This window comes from Arachis hypogaea, chromosome 20 (genome assembly GCF_003086295.3).
Source record: "Arachis hypogaea cultivar Tifrunner chromosome 20, arahy.Tifrunner.gnm2.J5K5, whole genome shotgun sequence".
Classification (NCBI taxonomy): domain Eukaryota; kingdom Viridiplantae; phylum Streptophyta; class Magnoliopsida; order Fabales; family Fabaceae; genus Arachis; species Arachis hypogaea.
In genome coordinates, this window is record NC_092055.1 from 28,472,163 (window position 1) to 28,477,970 (window position 5,808).

Genomic DNA, 5,808 nt, shown 5'->3' on the forward strand with positions numbered 1-5,808 from the left:
ACGAAAAGAGTTTTGTTTTTAAACCAATTTATTAAGAAAAGTATAATGTTTTAAACTCAATCTTTTGAGAAGGAATTTTGCTTTAAGTTATGTTTTAAGTTCGGTTTGATAAGAAAGAAAAGAAGAGGAAGAACAAAAAGTAAAGGAAAGAAATATAATTAAAGGAATCTCTGCCACAGGAGAGCAGAGAACAAAGATTAAAGGAATATATGAATTAATGAAATGACTGCCACAGGAGAGCAGATGTGACATTGTTTGGGCCTTAGTGCCAAATGTAAAGTGGGGACGCCCACACACTGAGAACTGTTTTCCAGATGTACGCTTATTGATTTGGAAAGTCACACTGTATGCGGCCTAGCCGTACGACTTATAAGCACACTGTATGCGTCTGGAAAGCCATATCTGGGACTTGTGCCCGGGTAATGTCGGGAGCGGGTAGGCAACCGACACATGAGCTCATGGCCTGCATTAGGAATAGACATGCATCTTGTTGTTTGCACATTTGTATTTGGTTGTGTTTGCTTGTATTACTTCTCTGTGATTGTGCTGTTTGACTTGTTTGTATGTTGGTTTGAATCCCTTACTTATGTTGTTAGTTCACAGATGTATTGAGGTGAGATGTTGTGGTTGAAATATGAATATGTGGCTGAGAGATGGTTAGTATGACTAATTTTGTAAGTAAAATCTGTTTTGAGTTTAGAAATTTAAAGAAAAATAATTATTTTTCTAAAGTAGAAATAAAAGTATTTCCAAAGGTTTAACAAAATAGTTTTACTAAGTAAGTTAATTATTTGCGTTAAATTCATTACTTTTACGGCATTCCCATCCCTTACTGAGAACGTATGGTTTGTTCTCACCCCAAAATCTTCCACCCTTTCAGTGACTGATGAGCGGATAATTTATACGCTTTTTGACATTGTTTTTAGTATGTTTTTAGTAGGATATAGTTACTTTTAGGGATGTTTTTAATAGATTTTGTGTTAAATTCACATTTCTGGACTTTACTATGAGTTTGTGTGTTTTTCTGTGATTTCAGGTATTTTCTGGCTGAAATTGAGGGACTTGAGCAGAAATCAGATTCAGAGGTTGAAAAAGGACTGCTGATGCTGTTGGATTTTGACCTCCCTGCACTCAAAGTGGATTTTCTGGAGCTTCAGAACTCGAAATGGCGCGCTTCCAATTGCGTTGGAAAGTAGACATCCAGGGATTTCCAGCAATATATAATAGTCCATACTTTGGCCAAGAATTGACGACGTAAACTGGCGTTCAACGCCAGCTTTCTACCCAAATCTGGCGTCCAGCGCCAGAAAAGGATCCAAAACCAGAGTTGAACGCCCAAACTGGCACAAAAACTAGCGTTCAACTCCACAAATGGCCTCTGCACGTGCAACACTTAAGCTCAGCCCAAACACGCACCAAGTGGGCCCCGGAAGTGGATTTATACATCAAATACTTACTCATGTAAACCCTAGTAGCTAGTTTATTATAAATAGGACCTCTTACTATTGTATTTGGCATCTTTGGATTACCTTATGATCCTTTGATCACGTTTTGAGGGCTGGCCATCTCGGCCATGCCTGGACCTTCACTTATGTATTTTTAACGGTAGAGTTTCTACACTCCATAGATTAAGGTGTGGAGCTCTGCTGTTCCTCAAAGATTAATGCAAAGTACTACTGTTTTCTATTCAATTCTTCTTATTTCTCTTCTAAGATATCCATTCGCACCCAAGAACGTGATGAAGGTGATGATTATGTGTGACGCTCATCATCCTTCTCCCTTATGAACGCGTGCCTGACAAACACTTCCGTTATACATGAAATAAGCTAGAATGAATATCTCTTAGATCTCTTAACCAGAATCTTCGTGGCGTAAGCTAGAATGATGGCGGCATTCAAGAGAATCCGGAAGGTCTAAACCTTGTCTGTGGTATTCTAAGTAGGATTCAATGATTGAATGACTGTGACGAGCTCCGAACTCGCGATTGCAGGGCGTTAGTGACAGACGCAAAAGGATAGTAAATCCTATTCCGGCATGATCGAGAACCGACAGATGAATAGCCGTGCCGTGACAGGGTGCGTGAGCATATTATTCACTGAGAGGATAAGATGAAGCCATTGGCAAGGGTGATGCCTCCAGACGATTAGCCGTGCCGTGACAGGGCATTGGATCATTTTCCCGTGAGATGACCGAAAGTAGCCATTGACAATGGTGATGTATCACATAAAGCCAGCCATGGAAAGGAGTAAGACTGATTGGATGAAGATAGCAGGAAAGCAGAGGTTCAGAGGAACGAAAAGCATCTCCATTCGCTTATCTGAAATTCCTACCAATGATTTACATAAGTATCTCTATCCCTATTCTATTATTTATTATTCGAAAACACCATTATCACTTTATATTTGCCTGACTGAGATTTACAAGGTGACCATAGCTTGCTTCATACCAACAATCTCCGTGGGATTCGACCCTTACTCACGTAAGGTATTACTTGGACGACCCAGTGCACTTGCTGGTTAGTTGTATCGAAGTTGTGACAAATTATGAATGTGTAATCACGATTACGCGTACCAAGTTGCTCACGTGCCAGGAATAGTTTGAGCCTGGACATCACAATTTCGTGCACCAAGTTTTTGGCGCCATTGCCGGGGATTGTTTGAGTATGGACAACTGACAGTTCATCTTGTTGCTCAGATTAGGTAATTTTCTTTTTGTTTTGTTTTCAAAAATTTTTCAAAAATCTTTCAAAAATTCCTCACTTGTTTTCGAAAAAAAAAAATTTTACTAAAAATAATGTTTTCAAAAATAAATTATTCTATGGCTTCAAAATTTTTAAGAATGAATTCTAGTGTTTCATGAAGCATGTTGAAGCCTATCTGGCTGTAAAGCCATACCCAAACTGCTTTGGGATTGGCTAATCACTTCAGTGGAGTCATGCCCAATCCTTCTGGATAGGGTATGTCAGGCTTGTCATGTCTGAATTACACTCATATTTTTATTAAAGCTTGGCTGGCTATTAAGCCATGCCTGACCCTTTGATTGGAGCTTTAAGACTAACATGACAAGATTCCTGGAATTCATATTGAAGATTTTGAAATCCTTATTCTTACTTTTCACAATAATTTTCGAAAAAATTAAAAGAAAATACAAAAAAATTAGAAAATCATAAAAATCAAAAATATTTTGTGTTTCTTGTTTGAGTCTTGAGTCATGTTATAAGTTTGGTGTCACTTTCATATGCATCTTGCATTTTTCGAAAATATCATGCATTCATAGTGTTCGTCATGATCTTCAAGTTGTTCTTGGTAAGTCTTCTTGTTTGATCTTGATGATTTTTTGTTTTGTGTCTTTTCATGTTTATCATATGCATTCTTGAATTCTTAGTGCGTAAGCATTAAAGAATTCTAAGTTTGGTGTCTTGCATGTTTTCTTTGCATTAAAATTTTTTCAAAATTGTGTCTATGATGTTCATCTTGACATTCATGGTGTTCTTGGTGTTCATCTTGACATTCATAGCATTCTTGCATGCATTCATTGTTTTGATCTAAAAATTTCATGCATTGCATAATTTTCATGTTTTCATAAAAATTTCAAAAATCAAAAAAAATATCTTTCCCTTTTTCTCTCATCAAATTCAAAAATTTGAGTTGACTTTTTCAAAAGTTTTTAAAATCAAATTGTTTCTTATGAGTCAAATCAAATTTTCAATTTGAAAATCTTATCTTTTTCAAAATCTTTTTCAAAAATCAAATCTTTTTCAAAATTCTTAGTTATTTTCGAAAATTCCAAAAATATTTTTCAAAAATCTTTTTCTTATTTTTATACCAAATTTTCGAAAATAACATAATCAATTAATGTTTTGATTCAAAAATTTGAAGTTTGTTACTTGCTTGTTAAGAAAGATTCAAACTTTAAGTTCTAGAATCATATCTTGTGATTTCTTATGAATCAAGTCATTAATTGTGATTTTAAAAATCAAATCTTTTTCAAAAACTAATTTCTATCATATCTTTTCAAAAAAATATCTTCTTATCTTATCTTTTTCAAAATTTGATTTCAAAATATCTTCTCTAACTTCCCAACTTCTTATCTTTTTAAATTTGTTTCAACTAACTAACTAACTTTTTGTTTGTTTCTTAACTTTTTCAAAACTACCTAACTAACTCTCTCTCTCTAATTTTCGAAAATATCTTCCCTCTTTTTCAAAAATTTCTTTTTTTATTAACTAATTATTTTTATTTTTTATTTAAAAAAAATTTTTTTTCGAAAAAAAATACTAACCTTTTTCAAAAAACTATTTTCAAAAATCACTAACTCTTTTTCAAAAATTGTTTTCGAAAATTCACTTCCCCCTCTCATCTTCTTCTATTTGTTTATTGATAAACTAACATCTTTCCTTCAACTCTCCAAAAATCTGAACCCCCTCTCTCTCTGAGTTCAGATTTTCTTCCCTTCTTTTCTTCTACTAACACAAGGATCCCTATACTGTGGTATAAAGGATCCATATTATTATTACTATTTTTTCTGTGCCATCTTCTTTGTCATATGAGCAGGAGCAAGGACAAGAACATTCTTGTTAAAGCAGATCCAGAACCTGAAAGGACTCTGAAGAAAAAAATTAAGAGAAGCTAAAATACAACAATCCAGAGATAACCTTTTAGAAATTTTCAAACAGGAAAAGGAGATGGCAGCCGAAAATAATAATAATATAAGGAAGATGCTTGGTGACTTCACTGCACCTAATTCCAATTTACATGGAAGAAGCATCTCCATTCCTGCCATTGGAGCAAACAACTTTGAGCTGAAACCTCAATTAGTTTCTCTGATGCAGCAGAACTGCAAGTTTCATGGACTTCCATCTAAAGATCCCTTTTAGTTCTTAACTGAATTCTTGCAGATATGTGATACTGTTAAGACTAATGGAGTAGATCCTGAAGTCTACAGGCTCATGCTTTTCCCTTTTGCTGTAAGAGACAGAGCTAGATTATGGTTGGATTCTCAACCCAAAGACAGCCTGAACTCTTGGGATAAGCTGGTCACGGCTTTCTTAGCCAAGTACTTTCCTCCTCAAAAGCTGAGCAAGCTTAGAGCTGATGTTCAAACCTTCAGACAGAAAGAAGGTGAATCTCTCTATGAAGCTTGGGAAAGATACAAACAGTTGACCAAAAAGTGTCCTTCTGACATGCTTTCAGAATGGACCATCCTGGATATATTCTATGATGGTTTATCTGAGCTATCAAAGATGTCACTGGACACTTCTGCAGGTGGATCCATTCACCTAAAGAAAACGCCTGCAGAAGCTCAAGAACTCATTGACATGGTTGCTAATAACCAGTTCATGTACACTTCTGAAAGGAATCCTGTGAATAATGGGACGCCTATGAAGAAGGGAGTTCTTGAGATTGATACTCTGAATGCCATATTGGCTCAGAATAAAATATTGACTCAGCAAGTCAATATGATCTCTCAGAGTCTGAATGGAATGCAAGCTGCATCCAACAGTACTCAAGAGGCTTCTTCTGAAGAAGAAGCTTATGATCCTGAGAACCCTGCAATAGCAGAGGTAAATTACTTAGGTGAACCTTATGGAAACACCTATAAATCAACATGGAGAAATCATCCAAATTTCTCATGGAAGGATCAAAAGCCCCAACAAGGCTTTAATAATGGTGGAAGAAACAGGTTTAGCAATAGCAAGCCTTTTCCATCATCAACTCAGCAACAGACAGAGAACTCTGAACAAAATGCTTCTAATTTAGCAAATCTAGTCTCTGATCTATCTAAGGCCACTGTAAGTTTCATGAATGA

General features: G+C 35.6%; 1 non-coding gene across 1 annotated transcript; it reads right to left on the reverse strand.

The window, feature by feature from the left end:
• Positions 1-5,080: 5,080 nt before the first annotated feature.
• Positions 5,081-5,188, reverse strand: LOC112788220 (small nucleolar RNA R71). The gene has a single exon (XR_003195594.1). It is a non-coding gene; the product is annotated as a small nucleolar RNA R71 (small nucleolar RNA).
• Positions 5,189-5,808: the final 620 nt, after the last annotated feature.